The following is a 17724-nucleotide window of genomic DNA, read 5'->3' on the forward strand; positions in this document are numbered from 1 at the left end:
CGTCATGAATAATAGGATGCAAGTATCTGCAGCACAGAGGGGGAATTACTGCAGCAGTCAAGGTGTTAAAGCCAGACCCTCTCCAGCCTTAGTACCACAGACCCCCACTCCCGGTATAGGCGTGGTCCTAGAAAACGAGGATCCATTAGCCACTCAGGGTATTCCAGTACTTCTTCGAGACACACCTCACACACTAGTTGATTCGAACAGCACGGCCACAAATATCACACTAATTTCCAGCGGCTCCAGTATGGGGTTAGAAGCTTCTTCTGATACCCCACGAGTTGCAAAAGTGAACACTAAAAATAAACCTAGGAAAATGGAGGTGCCCAAAGTATATGGCCCGCCGCCAAATAAAAGACAGAGATGGGGTGGTGCACAACAAAGAGGTAGGGTCAGCCACTCTGACTTTGGCAAGGGCAGACGGGCTAACGCTGCTTCTGCACCCAAACCAAAGGACACTCTAACATCTGAAGAAATCCAAATGGCTCCTCAAGAAATACCATCACCTCCTATACCGACTGTTCTGACATTTGGCCCAGAACCCTCTAGGGACAGTTCGCTGGATTTACAGTCGTCTGTCCTTTCTCTTGACACTCTTGAACACCTATTCAGGACATATACATTACCAATTCTAGAAAGGTTAATGGGGGTAGAGCAACGCTTGGGGCAGTTGGAAATGGCTATTTCCAACAAAGTGGGCCCACCAAAAGATCTTGTTAACCTAGTCCCAACCCCTGCTGTCACAGTTACATCTTCTATTTCTGCCTCTCACAAGGACTCAAATGTATCTAGTAAAATAGCGAGCCATAACCAACAGGGGGTAAATTCTTCCAAATCTGCCCACCAACTTGTCCCGCATGCTTCTGGCGCAATCCCAAAGGGGAGAAATACTATTGCTGCAAGAAGCATGCGGGAGGCAGGAGGGAGGGTGTCCCCTAATAGAGCAGAACACCGTAGGGGCCGCCAGGTTGAACTACCCCCAGAAGCGGTTCCTTACGTGGTGGTGCTCACGGGTGTCCCTACACTTGAGGCTGATAGGAGAGAAGGCCCCGTCCAGCTTAAAAATAAAACCATGCATTGGCTCACCCAGAATAGACCGCTCCCTGGCAATATCAAAGGGGAGATTGTGCATGTACGTCGACTCCCCTGGTTGGGGAGCCGAAAAAAAGACATTAAGGGTGATCTTATAGTGGTAAACTTCAGAGATCCAGGGGCGGTCAGGCACATCCTTAATTGGATACCAGGGAACGTAAGCAAAACAATCGTCCCCTGTGATCTTACATACTTCTATCCAAGAGCCCTAGTGGCTCCCATGTTGTGTCCTTGGGCACCCCCTGCCCTATTCAATAATCCATGCACAAAATTCAGTAATCAGTATTTGCCGCCGTTGCCCAATCCTATGGCCCCAAAGAATGTATTTGGGTGGGACACTGTTCCTTATAGGGGTTATGGTAGTAACTTTGGGAGGGTGGACCACTCGTCAGAAACAAGGGGGATGGATCACTTGCTCCCTTTTACCCCTTTGGAAGTTACCAACAGATTTGAAATCTTTTCAGGCCTCAAAGATTGCGAATGACGGTTGGGGTCCCCTATTAATATATCGCCGCCCCCGAGAACTAATAGCACAAAAGTGAACCCAAGCCACTGTAAACAGATTCGGCCAACCATCAGTGAATCTACAGGGCTGGGGATTGTGGGAGATAATGCTGGTACCACCATTCTAGGATGTGATACATTCCATTCAGACAACCTAACTCCTCTTAGGATGTGGGGCAAAGAAAGCATTTTACCTGGTAGTCCACCTGCCCACATTCTAACACCCACTGACCTGCCTGACCCAAACTCAATACCTCTTGCTCTATCTAACCCGGAGACTGTACCCTGCCTTTTGGTATATGGGCCCTAACCGGAGGGTCCCAAACTGATCAAAGAAGGGGTGATTAACCTGGGAGTTGGAACAGCGCACTACAAACACAGGGTCAAACCAGAAAGACTCAACAGAGCATATTCAGGATATATTATTTTATTTTCTTTAAATATGTTTTTTTCATTTTTTAGAATAAAGATATCAAAAGACATATAAAAATAGAGCAGTGCTTACAAGCTACATAATGCGTAAGAAACATAACAAGAACATATAGACTAATGAAAAACAGTAAGAAAAAACAAGGAATTAATCACATTCAACCTGCCCAGTAACAACCATACTTCAGACACATTATCTTTTGTACATTCTCTCACTCTACCCTATATTCAGTCATACACCTTTCATTCTTTCATTCATTCTTAGTTCCTGGCGTAAGCAACACATAGATGACAAATATGTTGTAAAGATCGGGATGTTCCTCCAGGCAGATGACTGTTAATACGGGTCCTGATGTATTTAGGACAAACAACCGTATTCCTGGAAGTGCAAGCCGACGCGCGTTTAGGTGACCGGCCAATGAGGCCACACCTTCGTCAGGGCTAAAGGTAGTACACTGGGCAAGACACAAATATAAAATCTGAAAAATATAATACAAACAAGTCTCAGTATTTTAATTTACATATATCTAATTTACAATCTTAAAAGAATTATCACATTTCCCAAAGATACATTTCATTTGTTCATTAGTCAATTAGCATTTAAAGTGCATATAAGAACATTCAAGTCATGATATGAATGATGTTAACCTTCTGTAGTAGCGCAACGTCCAACTACTCAGAGACACTCCCAGAATAAGGTTCCCTGTTTAGTAGAACCCAAAATGGGCCAAATGATAGCCCAAGCTGAATGAACTTGACAGAGCTGATTTCACAACACCTACCACACATTTCTTAAATTATGAACTCACTTACACTCTTACGCATACATGACCAATTTATATGGCCCAAACCTATGGCAGTCAATTTATGCATTTTCCCAACTAGGGAACGGAATCTTAGTTCCTAGTTGAGTACCCGGGGGGATAGGGAATGGTCATTGGGTTAATTTAGATAGTCACATAAGATGAAGTTTACCTGTATGTTACTCTGTTGGGTCGGGTCATAGGTATCCAAAGGGGTATACTTTTCTTGGAGACTACAACCTTTAATTTTCTTTTACTGGGGTCCAAAGCTATAAATTTCAAGAATGGTAATGGGTTAGACCCGTATTGTCAACATAGTATTTCTTTACCATAATAGGATTAGGATAAAGAGGTCTTCATTTACAGTACGCATTTGGTTCAAGATTATATATGCTGGTGGGACTAAGTAGTTCCTTCACTGATGAGGAAAATTATCCACGGGGTCTTAGAACTGATAATTTCATAGCGTTGTATATACATAAGTTATCTAGGCAGATTAACCTGAATTCTCTCTATTTGTCATGAACAATGCAGGATATTGTATCTAATTTACCTATATGGTCTTGGAATTATTCCATCAGATAATGGCGCAGAAAGGCTCGGTAACCAGGTGAAGGGCTTTAAAACATATTTTGATTTCTCCCTGTAGGGATGATAGAATACATCAATTATAGCTTTTTCCTTGACTGTACACCCCAGTAATTGCGCAAGTATTTAGCATATTCGTCTAATATTGTTTACCAAAGTAGAGTATTGTATGATTGGCGTTTTCCCACGAATATAAAATCAGAGGCTGGTAGCGTTCAAGGACGGTTGGCAGGTTCAATCTTCCAATAACTATAGGAGATGGGGGAAGATATTATCATAAGAGGAGCCTCCCTATTGTTTTTGCACAGTCGTCAACAATTACAAGCAGATCAACAATTACCGGAGAAACCGATGCGCCCTCCTGTGTTACGATGTCCGTTAACGGATGTGACTGGTAACTTGAGAATCTAATGCAAACGACAAAAATCGCGGAAAACCTCCCTTAATATTACAATATAACCGTTAGTACAACCAAGCCCCCGGATCGTTTTTAAATTTACCTTCCAAATAGGCGGTCATCATTTTAATTGGGGTTCAGATGGCTTCTTCATTCGGTCTGTTGCTAAGGGCGACTATATCGGAGATCCTAAAATGTAAAGACGAGAGCGGGCGCCTATTACATATCTCCTAAATCTAGTTTGTAAACCCACCCGTTCTCAGGATCTCGTTCTTGGTCCGCTTACCTTGAATGTGAAGATCGTTTCCCTCTGATGGGGTTCCGTCGACCACGTCTGTCGACCAAATACGGGAGACAGGATTCTCACTTGTTTACTTCCTGTCCCCGTTTAAATAGTATGGTTGTTCGCGCCTAAAGAGAGTCTAGATCAGCCATATCGGTGTAGCGTTAACATAAATGATGGACTCATTTTTCCTCTCCGTATTAGGCCGCCATCTTATGTAGGCTGACAAAGGACTAATACTAGTTTTGGCGCCATCTTATGTCAACTACCTGGGACATAATCGGTGTAGCGTTAACATAAATGATGGACTCATTTTTCCTCTCCGTATTCGGCCGCCATCTTATGTAGGCTGAAAAAGGACTAATACTAGTTTTGGCGCCATCTTATGTAAACTACCTGGGACATGATGTTATGTTTATCAGTCAATTTTTTAAAAAATATATAAAGAGAAAATTCTCTTGCCATTTAGCGCTATCATGAATTTTTAACGGACCCTGAGGAAACTAAAGGCGACTTAAGAGTAGTTGATCAGGACACTGTTATATGGACATTTTTTGTGTCCCTTTTGTGATGGTAAAAGAACAGAATTGACATATGTAAAATAGCCCAATATTACCTTATTTCATTCAACCATTCCTTATGTCACTGTTACATCAGATAGGATGGAGGTCTTGTTACAGAAAGGTCTGATGCCAGGGGTAGTCTTCATTTAGTCCCTTGTCTACAGCACTCAGATAGAATATCCAAAATACCTCCCGTTTTTTCCGGAGGCCCACCGGGTCAGTACCAGGGCTGGCTTTTATCTTTTCTAAGATGAACCAGCGAAGATCCTCTTCATCATGATTCTTTTCGAGCCAGTGTCTCACTATGGGGGCTGCTAGCTTTTGGTTTCTGATATTAGATTTATGTTCCCCTATTCGTGCTCGGCATTCCCTGCCAGTTTCCCCAACATATGGGAGATCGCATGGGCACAATATTAAGTAGACAATGTTTGAGGTGCGGCAGTTGGTCATAGTGCTGTTGCGTCTAACTGAGATTGTTCGATTGTTGGTCATCACAGTCTCTCCAATAATGGCCTGTGGGCAAATATGGCATGTCCCACATTTATGGTTTCCATATATTGGTTCCAATCCTGTCAGAGAGGTTTGAGAATTTGTCACAGGTTCTCGTATTTTGCCCCTTACAAGATGATTCTTCAGATTCGGGTTTTTTTTTAAGGCAAAAATTGGACGATTTAGATGTGTCCTCTCATTGTCCAAATTCAGGATATGCCAGCTAGAATTAATAGCTTGCCTGATTCTGTGGTTCATTTCAGAGTGGCGTGTGACGCATACCAGTTGGTTCAATGTATCAGGGACTCGTTCCACAAACATGGCCTCCCTATTTGTATATCTTGCCCGTTTAAAGGATTCTTTTATGAGTCTGGGTGGGTAGCCCCGTACACGAAGTTTTTCCTGGAGGATATCAGCTTGGGTTAAGAAATCATGGACATCAGTACAGTTCCTTCTAATTCGAAGGAACTGACTGTAGGGGATGCTGTCCCTCTGGCTGCGGGGATGGAAGCTTGCATATTGAAGCAAGGTATTTCTCGCTGTAGGCTTTGTGTATAAGGATACCTTAATGAGGTTTTCATGATGCTCAATCCAAATGTCCAAGAATCAATCTTGGATCTACTCATATGGCTGGTGAATCTCAAATTGGCATCCGCCGCATTGAGCCAATCAATGAATTCATGGAGTTGGTCTTCCTCCCCCCTCCAGATGAAAAAGATGTCATCAATGAACCGTTTCCAGCTCATGACGTTTTCAAAGAAGGGGGCTAGCTCATTGAAGACATTTGTTCTTTCAAACTCCCCCATGTATAAGCATGCTATGCTAGGGGCACAGCTGGCCCCCATGCTGACCCCAGAGGCCTGCCTATATAGGTTGTTGTCAAATTCGAAATAGTTCTCAAAGAGCACTATTTTTAGGCATTGTAGGATGAATTCATTGTTTGTTATGTTGGAGTTCCTTGACAATACAGTTTCAATCGCCTCATATGCTCCTTTTTGGGGGATATTGGAATACAATGCTTCCACATCAAGAGTAACCATTATTTCCAGGTTCTCATGAAATGGAATGCCTTCCACCTGTTGGATAAAATGTCCTGTATCCCGTACATACGATTCTAATTCAGTCACCATTGGATTCAAAAATTTGTCGATGTATTTTGACAATGGCTCGGTGGCAGAGCCAATTGTAGAGACGATCGGTCGCATGGGTGGATCTGCGCTGTTCTTGTGGGTTTTAGGTAACCCATATATAATGGGTATTTTAGTGTTAGATGGTGTAAGAAACTCAGCCTCAGCCTCACAAATTTGATCCTGGTTGACCGCTTTTTGGACCATTGTCAATATACGCCTTTTGAGGGCGTTTTCAGGGTTCCTAGGGATACGGATATAGTGTCCAGAGAATGAGAGCAACTCAGTCATTCTTTTCTTGTGATCGGAGGTATCAAACAAAGTGATCCCTCCCCCTTTGTCACATGGTTTGATCGTGATTTTTGTGTTGGATTCAAGATCCTTCAGGGCTCTACTTTCTGAAGGGGACAAGTTAGCTTTTGGTATAGGGACAAATTTCATCATTTTGTTAATTTTGTGCATGACTGTCTTCTCAAAAATGTTTACTTCTGGTCCCACCATTTCCAGAGAAGGTGTGAAAGAGGACGGGGGTTTACACCCAGATCTGTTATCGTCATTGTCTGGTGGCGGTGCATCCAGGAAAAACTTTTGAAGGCGAACCTTCCTAAAGAAGAGCTGCAAATCTCTGTTTAGTTCAAATTTATTAAAGTTGGTAGATGGCACAAAGGAGAGGCCTCTCGATAGCAGTTGGATGGCCATTGGGTCTATGTTTTCACTGGATAGATTGAACACAGGGAGCCCCCTTATGTTCGCCAGTACTGATGATGGCGGGTCTGTACATACATTTGTGGTTGACCGCGACCCTGATGGTAATTCCTCGTTTGTGGGGTTCTCGGCGGGGGGCGGGTGTTGCCCCGGCGATTCCCTAAAAAACGGTTCTGTGTGTAATTGCGGTCATACCCCCCATTTCTATTTCCTCGATTTGGGTTGTGTCCTTGGTTTGGATTATGCCCCTGATCATAATTGGGGTCATATTCTTCGGGGGTATCTCCCTCAGAGTCAGTTGTTTCAGAGAAGGTGGTGACTTTCCTTCCTTGACCCCATCTGGGTGCCTGTCCACGAGGTGCGTTTTCCTCTTGGGCGGTGTAGAAATTAGTTCCCAAGTAGGGATAGGCTCTTTCCTGTGAAAACATTCGAATATCCTTTCTTAATTTTTCTGTTTTTCTTTTAAGTAGGTATTCGGAAAAGGATTCCAGTTCAAATCGGATCTCCTCAAGTTTCCTTTTCCCTTCATCTACTGCATCTCCTTCTTTTAGTTTGTCCTCCAATTCCCGGATTTCCTTTTCCAGGATGTCCATAACGGTCCGAGCCGTTTCCACAATGAGCATCATCCAGTCCCTGGAGCATCTGTTGGAAATAAGGGCCCAACGCTCCAGGAACTGTCTGATCTCAATGAACATCCCTGGGATGTTACGGACCCTAAGCCCGATAGGGATTGTGCCAGCTCGTAGATAGTCAAGCATGAATTTGGCATGCAGTTCTGTCCTTTTTGATTTTTTACGGAGGTTGAGTAATTTATTCCAGTCTCCGTTGAGCCCTTTAGGAACAGAAAAGTCTTGGTTGCCATCTGCTGGTAGTCCAAGCATTTTAGCGAAGTCGTCATCGGTAAAGCCGAATGTTTTTATAGTGTCCATGATATTTTTTATTTTGGTACAGATATATGGTACTGGTAGGAGGAGACTGGTGGCCCAACTAAGTCTCTCTTTTTTTAAAAAAAATGTTGAGAGGGCCAAAGTGAATATAGGTTTGGGTCAAATGTGCTTCACATTTACACAGACATTCATGCTCACCTTCAATACACTTACATTCACACTCTCTATTAGTTCATTCAGCTAAGAAACCCAGACAACCCCCACAGCACAAGGCTGTGAGACAATAAGCAATAGAAGGGGGTTCCCCGCGGGAAACTAACTGATATAGGCAGGTCCAAGGGGGGAAAACAACGGTCAATAGAACAAGAGACTGTACCCTGCCTTTTGGTATATGGGCCCTAACCGGAGGGTCCCAAACTGATCAAAGAAGGGGTGATTAACCTGGGAGTTGGAACAGCGCACTACAAACACAGGGTCAAACCAGAAAGACTCAACAGAGCATATTCAGGATATATTATTTTATTTAAATATGTTTTTTTCATTTTTTAGAAGATATCAAAAGACATATAAAAATAGAGCAGTGCTTACAAGCTACATAATGCGTAAGAAACATAACAAGAACATATAGACTAATGAAAAACAGTAAGAAAAAACAAGGAATTAATCACATTCAACCTGCCCAGTAACAACCATACTTCAGACACATTATCTTTTGTACATTCTCTCACTCTACCCTATATTCAGTCATACACCTTTCATTCTTTCATTCATTCTTAGTTCCTGGCGTAAGCAACACATAGATGACAAATATGTTGTAAAGATCGGGATGTTCCTCCAGGCAGATGACTGTTAATACGGGTCCTGATGTATTTAGGACAAACAACCGTATTCCTGGAAGTGCAAGCCGACGCGCGTTTCGGTGACCGGCCAATGAGGCCACACCTTCGTCAGGGCTAAAGGTAGTACACTGGGCAAGACACAAATATAAAATCTGAAAAATATAATACAAACAAGTCTCAGTATTTTAATTTACATATATCTAATTTACAATCTTAAAAGAATTATCACATTTCCCAAAGATACATTTCATTTGTTCATTAGTCAATTAGCATTTAAAGTGCATATAAGAACATTCAAGTCATGATATGAATGATGTTAACCTTCTGTAGTAGCGCAACGTCCAACTACTCAGAGACACTCCCAGAATAAGGTTCCCTGTTTAGTAGAACCCAAAATGGGCCAAATGATAGCCCAAGCTGAATGAACTTGACAGAGCTGATTTCACAACACCTACCACACATTTCTTCAATTATGAACTCACTTACACTCTTACGCATACATGACCAATTTATATGGCCCAAACCTATGGCAGTCAATTTATGCATTTTCCCAACTAGGGAACGGAATCTCAGTTCCTAGTTGAGTACCCGGGGAGTCCCACCAGCATATATAATCTTGAACCAAATGCGTCCTGTAAATGAAGACCTCTTTATCCTAATCCTATTATGGTAAAGAAATACTATGTTGACAATACGGGTCTAACCCATTACCATTCTTGAAATTTATAGCTTTGGACCCCAGTAAAAGAAAATTAAAGGTTGTAGTCTCCAAGAAAAGTATATCCCTTTGGATACCTATGACCCGACCCAACAGAGTAACATACAGGTAAACGTCATCTTATGTGACTATCTAAATTAACCCAATGACCATTCCCTATCCCCCCGGGTACTCAACTAGGAACTGAGATTCCGTTCCCTAGTTGGGAAAATGCATAAATTGACTGCCATAGGTTTGGGCCATATAAATTGGTCATGTATGCGTAAGAGTGTAAGTGAGTTCATAATTTAAGAAATGTGTGGTAGGTGTTGTGAAATCAGCTCTGTCAAGTTCATTCAGCTTGGGCTATCATTTGGCCCATTTTGGGTTCTACTAAACAGGGAACCTTATTCTGGGAGTGTCTCTGAGTAGTTGGACGTTGCGCTACTACAGAAGGTTAACATCATTCATATCATGACTTGAATGTTCTTATATGCACTTTAAATGCTAATTGACTAATGAACAAATGAAATGTATCTTTGGGAAATGTGATAATTCTTTTAAGATTCGAAATTAGATATATGTAAATTAAAATACTGAGACTTGTTTGTATTATATTTTTCAGATTTTATATTTGTGTCTTGCCCAGTGTACTACCTTTAGCCCTGACGAAGGTGTGGCCTCATTGGCCGGTCACCGAAACGCGCGTCGGCTTGCACTTCCAGGAATACGGTTGTTTGTCCTAAATACATCAGGACCCGTATTAACAGTCATCTGCCTGGAGGAACATCCCGATCTTTACAACATATTTGTCATCTATGTGTTGCTTACGCCAGGAACTAAGAATGAATGAAAGAATGAAAGGTGTATGACTGAATATAGGGTAGAGTGAGAGAATGTACAAAAGATAATGTGTCTGAAGTATGGTTGTTACTGGGCAGGTTGAATGTGATTAATTCCTTGTTTTTTCTTACTGTTTTTCATTAGTCTATATGTTCTTGTTATGTTTCTTACGCATTATGTAGCTTGTAAGCACTGCTCTATTTTTATATGTCTTTTGATATCTTTATTCTAAAAAATGAAAAAAACATATTTAAAGAAAATAAAATAATATATCCTGAATATGCTCTGTTGAGTCTTTCTGGTTTGACCCTGTGTTTGTAGTGCGCTGTTCCAACTCCCAGGTTAATCACCCCTTCTTTGATCAGTTTGGGACCCTCCGGTTAGGGCCCATATACCAAAAGGCAGGGTACAGTCTCTTGTTCTATTGACAGTTGTTTTCCCCCCTTGGACCTGCCTATATCAGTTAGTTACCCGCGGGGAACCCCCTTCTATTGCTTATTTTCCATCTAACCCGGAAACAACACAACTGCAAGGGTCTGTTGTTCCTTCAGTGGTCACTGTACGTGAGAAAACTGGGGGACCGGGCTCTAAATCTCTACCCGAAACTTTGAAGGTCCTGTCCTGGAATGTACCGGGTATTGCCAACAAACTATATACTGATGACTGGGACTCCTTAGTAGGTAACAGTGATGTTTGTCTCTTTCAAGAGACTTGGGCCAGGGAACCCTTGTCTAGAACGGGTTATGCTATTTTTGAAATTAAAGCCAGCTGGAGTGGTAAAGGGAGGCCTTCAGGTGGCTTGGCGGTGTGGGTAGCCAGTCACATTGGATGTAATGCGGAGAATGTAGTTACATTCTCGCAGGACATACAGTGTGTCCTACTTAAGTGGCCTAATGCTTTCAAGACGGCAATTATTAACGTGTACTCTCGCCCAGTTGGCGCAACCATGGAATCACCCACACTTGATGATCTTTCGTCCTTTTTGGGCCAACTCCCTAAAGACTGTAAGATAGTGATGGGTGGAGACTTTAATTGTCACTTTGAACCTCTGGAAGGGTTGAGGGAAGGTGCACTCACTGCAGAAGATGTCTTTTGGGGTGTTCCACCATGTCAATCCCCCCACCCCAAATCTTGGTCTCCTCTTGCTGTGCAAATCATGTCCTTGACACTAAATTTTGTGTTAAGGGCTTGTAATGGTCGCACAATTTCAGACACCCCCTCACTATGTACCTTTAATAGGAAGGATCACGAATCGCGGCTGGACTACATCTTTGAAGACATCAGCTTGTGGTCCAAGGTCCAGGATTTCAGAGTAGTTGCAAGAACGGACAGCGATCATAACGCACTTCTACTAGATATGATGTACCCTGTAGCTATTGCTGGATCGCAGCCCACTGAGCCCAGCGATGATTTGGGGAACTTGGTTCTCAGTTCCAACAGGCGTAGGGTAAAATGGGAGAAACTGGTAAATTCACAAGAGAGTATCAGGAAAATCTATGAAATAGCAGTCCTTAGGCTTAAGGACTTGGACGATTTAATCAATCAGCCTAGACCCCGAGACTTTAATAAGAGATTAGCCCAAATCCATGTTATGTTATGTTATGCGCATTTATTAGGCGCACAGATGCTCCAGCGAAGGAGCGTCCTGGCGCCCGACAAGGTAGCAGCATAACACAACTGGAACGAACAGAGCAGGGACAATTAAGGAAACAAGAAAGTTTTTATAGCTCGGCGGAAGGAAAACAGATCCCTAAGGGCGCGAGTCGCAGGGGGAAGTGAGTTCCACAACGCTGCGGCGCGAACTTGAAAAGAACGGCCGCCTGCCCTGCAACGCTTAAAGCGGGGAACAACTGCAAGTTCTAGGTCTGAAGATCTTAAGGCCCGGACCGGAACATAGCGGGACAGAAGATTGGAAAGGATCAAAGCAGGGGATCCCTTGAGGATTTTGTAGGCTACACAAAGGACCTTGAACTGGATCCTTTGTGCAATCGGTAGCCAATGCAGCGTACGCAAGGTGTTAGAAGTTGGACAAAATCTAGGTAGTCCCACAACAGCTCTCGCTGCAGCATTCTGGACTCGCTGCAGACGGGTGATTTCCGATTGATTTAATCCTGCTAGAAGGGCGCTGCGTAATCAAGCCGAGAGATCACGGTTGCTTGAATCACAAGTTGCCTGGTGGTGGCATCAAAAAATTTGAGTACAGGCCGTAGTCCACGTAAAATACCAAAACAGCAGGCCGCCGTGCGCTTGGTATGGCAGACAAAGGTGAGAGTTGAATCGAGCCAAACCCCAAGGTTTTTTAGCTCAGCGACCGGGGTTGGCGTAGGACCCAAATCCGACGGCCACCACCTGTCTCCCCAGAGTTCCGTTTGTTTGCCAAAGATCATAACCTCCGTCTTGCTTGCGTTCAGCTGGAGACAGTTGGAAGTCATCCAGCTGGCGACCGCCCGAAGTCCTTCCTGGAATCTGGGGGCATCCACATCCGCATCCCCGCTGATCGTGACCGCTAACTGGGTGTCATCGGCATATGACACCATGCTCATACCCCAATGCCTGACCACCTCAGTCAGCGGTCTCACGTACAGGTTGAATAACGTGGGACTCAGCGAGGAGCCCTGGGGGACCCCCAGATCCAGAGGATGGAGTTTGGACTGGTAAGGCGGAACAGCCACGCAAAAGGAACGGTTGGCAAGAAAGGAACTGAACCACTGGAGAGCAAGCCCAGTGACACCAGCTTCCTCCAGACGGAGCAAGAGGATAGGATGGGACACAGTGTAAAAGGCGGCGCTCGGGTCTAATAGCACCAGCGCCGCCGTTTGCCCCATGAAGAGTTAGTGGGAGCTCTAGATGAGGTCCTCTTCCCGGTGGTAGTGCAGCGGAAGAAAAAGACCCGAACCTCAACCTGGTACAACTCTGCCTGTAAAAAGGTTAAGACAGAACTAATAGCAACAATAAAAGCAGGTCAGGATAGGGGCAAGGTAGCTGAGCTTAGGCGGGAATACAGGGAAACAATGGCACTAGCAAGGTCGGAATGGGATTGGAACAGATGGCAGGACCTCTCCCTAGCTTTAGAAACGAGGGACTCCAGGAGATTTTGGTCCTTGGTAAACATTGGCACAGGTGAACCCAAAACTGCAGTGGAGTCTAACATTGCAGCTCCTGTTTGGGAAGCCCACTTTGGCAAACTATATGAAGATACCTTTGAATTTGCCAATGATGTGGCTGCTGATGTTTTATCCCATCCTGATGACGGATTGGAATTTAGCCTTGGGGAGGTGGTCAGTGCAATAGAGAGACTGGCGACGGGAAAGCCCCGGGACTCGATAGACTGCCTGGTGACCTTTTTAGGTTTCACCCTGAGATCTGGGCCCCGTACCTCCTTATTCTCTTTAATTCCATCATGGGAGGCATGGCTGGGGGCGGAGATTGTACCTATCTTCAAGAAGGGCTGTCCCCTTCTCCCAGCCAACTACAGGCCGATCAGCCTTATAGATGTCCCTCAAAAACTCTTTTCCCGCCTTCTCCTGGACCATCTTTTAGACTGGATGGAGGACAATGAAATTCTGAGCCCTCTCCAGGCTGGCTTCAGGAAAAATACGTCCACCATGGACCAGATTTTCCGCCTTGTTCTCCTCTATTGGAAAACTGTGAGGATCGAGGGGGGGAGGCTGTATATGGTGTTCGTGGACCTACGGTCAGCATTCGATTTGGTCCCTCGAAAGAAACTCTGGGAGGTTTTAAAAGAGCTGGGTGTCCCTATTCACCTTTTACGGGCCATAATTAGGCTCCACAATAGTAATTTTGCTCAGGTCAGGTGCAGGAGGGACGGAGCATTGTCAAAAAGGTTCCCAGTCCTTAGGGGGGTAAGGCAGGCTTGCGTCTTGGCGCCAACCCTGTTTTGCCTTTATGTTAATAATGTTATATCCCACCTTGGTAATGTGGGGGACAATGACGCTCCAGTTTTGGCAGGCAGGAGGGTGCCGGCCATCATGTTTGCTGAAGATACCCTCCTGCTTTCCAAATCCCCGATGGGGATTCAACGGATCCTGGATGGATTTGATCTTTTCTGTAGACAACATGGTCTAGAGATCAATACGGGGAAGACCAAGTTCATGATATTTAACCCCTCACCCAAATCTAGACCTCATCCACTACTGAGCTCAGTAAGACTGGAGAGGGTAAAAACATTTCAGTATTTGGGGATAACCCTACATGAGAATTTATCTTGGGAACCACAAATAGCAAGATCTCGGATAAAGCTGTCTCAACTGTCAGGGGCAATTTTGAAGGTTGCAAATACTTCTACTTTTAAACCCATCACCCCGGCAGTAGAAATGTATAAAACACAAGCTAAAGCGGCTGCATCGTATGGTAGTGAGCTATGGGGGTATAAAGCAGGGACAGCGCTGGCCAGTGTAGAAAACAACTTTTTAAGACGTCTCCTGGCCCTTCCCCGTGGCACACCCTTGCTTCCCTTAAGATTAGATGTGGGTCTTCCGCCCATAGGCGAGGATTTGGAATCAAAGCCACTAAGATTTTGGCATAGGCTCTGGTCCACCAGCGAGCTTGCACACTATAGGCAAGACCTCATCCACGTAATGAATTTGAATCAGTGTGATAGAATTCCGTGGCTGGCTTTTGTAAAGAAAGAACTGTATCGCCTGAGTCTCCATGAGCTATGGGAGGCCCCTGAGCTAGGCTGCCAAAAAATCTCTCGAAAAAGACTGGTGGAGATTCATAAGGAGAGAAGTTTTGCTTCCCTTGTTTCTGCACCCCACAATGGGATTTTAACTGAACGATTCCTGGACTCCAAGAATTCTTATTACTTTGAAAGTTTTATGGATATCATTTTCCCGATCTTGGCAAGAAAACTGTTCATCCAATGGAGGCTAGGTACTTTGCCCATTAATTCTTTTACATGTAAATGGGCAAAGGGGGGTTGATAAAACTTGCCCTGGGTGTAGTAACTATGATGAGGAGGAAATTCATGTCCTGTTCTTTTGCCCAGCCTAGAATAGACCAAGGAAATATTGGCTAGTGCCTCTATGTAGGAATTTGGGCGTAAGGAGCCTTTTGACTTCATACAGAATATTGAAAACAAATACTTCCCCTCATATAGTATTTGCAGTTGCTAAATTCTTAATGGCCATGTGGCAGATCAGGAGAAAACTACTAAAAGCCTGACCATTAAAGGACGGAACTTTGATATGACAGCCATGACATTCCGCCTCCTGATTACCGAAGGGAACTGATTCTTTTACTTTTTTCTCTCTTCTCTTTCAAAGTAATGTTTTAATACTAATGTGGATGTTTTAATACAATGTGTATGTTTTTATGATGTATGTTTTTATATGTATCTTTTATGGCCTAAATGGCCGAAATAAAGAATTTTTGGATTGGATTGGAATATCCCTTGCGCAGCAGCCAAATCGGAAACTTTTGTAGCTCTCCACGCCGGCGAGGTCATGGACGACGTCACAGAGGGTACGACTCCGCTCGCGACCCCACTGACGTCACTGGATCCATAATAGGGCCTTGTCGGCGTGATGACGTCAGTTCCCTTTTTTCCCACTGGCAGATGTATCTATCAGAAATAAATTATATATTCCCTACCTTAGAATTAGCCCCAGGTGTCAGACTGGACCTGGAGAATTGTTTTTTCAGCAATATCCCTGTGTGTTGGTAGGTGGCGTCGGCCAACTCCACGTCCGTTGTCTGAGTCGTGGTCGCTGGGATAAAGTTGCAGTGCCTACTTAGAGGCCGCCCCCTGCGTGCTGACCTCAGTTCTGACACAACTTTCCACGCCAGAAGCGCAGAGCCATGAAAGACACTGACAACCGGTGCGCTACAACTAGGGCCCTATAACAGAGTCCCTATCCCTGAAAGTCAGTTCACAGTGCGGGGAGGATAGGTGGGGAGGTAAGGAATCTATAACTAATTTAACTCTTCTTAAAGATACATAGTTACTGAAGGTAAGCAACTTGTTCATCTGGAAGAGACTATTAGTTATAGATTCCTTACCTTAGAATAGATACACCAGCAATACCATCCCCGGAGAAGGGTCTGCGAACCAAGTACACACTAAAAAATCCTGGCGGACAGAAGAGGCAAAGTAGCCGTCCGGTGGCAGCGGGCAAATGTTCGTTCCACAGGAGTCCCTGTGCTGGGCTTGGACTAAGTGCCCAGAAGGAGGTCCGTTAGGGCTTTATTGAAGGGTAAGAGGGTTTCAGAGGAAGTTACTGCTGGTAGAAGCACCTCTGTCAGGAGGTTAGAACTGGCTGCCACTGTAGGGAGCTCAAGGCCCAAAGCCCACCACTGCATAGGACGCTCTCACCTCCATAGTCACAGTACGGGGAGAAAGCATGCCAAGTCTGGGGAGGTATCCAGACCACTGGCGTCATCCACTTCTCTCTTCAGTCCGGTTCTTCCAGCAGGCTTGTTAAAGGGTCCAGTGACCCATCCCAGTCCTCATCACCACCCTCAGGGCGATAGGGAATACCTGGGATGAACAAGGGAACAAAAGTACCCTCCAGCATCGGATTCAAAGTCGGCTGACGTCGATTCGTCTCTGGGTCCATCTTGGGGATGGGGATGGCGTCGCCCGGAGGCACGGCCGGCGCCTGGGGTGTTGTGCTGGGATCGGCACCGGGGAAGGTCCAGTAAGGGCAGCCGGCGTCGATCTGGATCCATGGGGACCCTGCGGCACCGGGGCAGGAGCCGCCGGCATGGAAAGCCCAGGGCCCCCAACTGGCTCCGCAAGGGCACAAAGGCACGCCACCTGAGTTGGGCTGCCCAAAGATACCATGGAGGGCTTCGTAGAACGTACGAAGCTGGGCAGGGGACGCCCGGCTCCCGGAAACGGGGGGAGGCACGGAGTCATCCCCGAGTCAGGTACCGGAGACAAAGCCTTAGAGCGACAACGCTCTGGGTCCCGGGTCGCGTCAGCCGACCGACAGGGAGAAGGTGAAGAGCAACAGTGCTTCTTCGCCTTAGTCGCTCTTCGAAAAGGTTTTGTCAAAAAATGACTAAGGGGCAAACTCTCTCCAGATCTGCGCTAGGCTGGCTGGAAAAAGAGTGATGTGACGTCAGCGCGCCTAAGTAGGCATGTGACATCATCCCGGCAGCCATGACGCGGAGACAACCAATGCCACCTACCTACGCGCAGGGGTATTGTTGAAGAAAAATGCTCCGGATCCAGTCTGACGCCTGGGGGAAATTCTAAGGTAAGGAATCTATAACTAATAGTCTCTCTCAGATCAGGACCTCACTTACAAAAAAGTGGTGCACTGTCTGTTTGGAGGGGGAAAGAGGGTCCCATGGACTACAGGTGGGTGCTGTCACTCACTCCACGCGCCTACAGGTGGACCTCTGACTACTTTTTAAATTGCAGGCAGATTGCCACCTGTACTGAGAAGCATAGAGCAACCGCACCATATTTCACTCAATGCACTTCCCCCAGTGCAGTACACGTTTGC

This window comes from Lissotriton vulgaris, chromosome 8 (assembly GCF_964263255.1).
Source record: "Lissotriton vulgaris chromosome 8, aLisVul1.2, whole genome shotgun sequence".
NCBI classification, from domain to species: Eukaryota; Metazoa; Chordata; class Amphibia; order Caudata; family Salamandridae; genus Lissotriton; species Lissotriton vulgaris.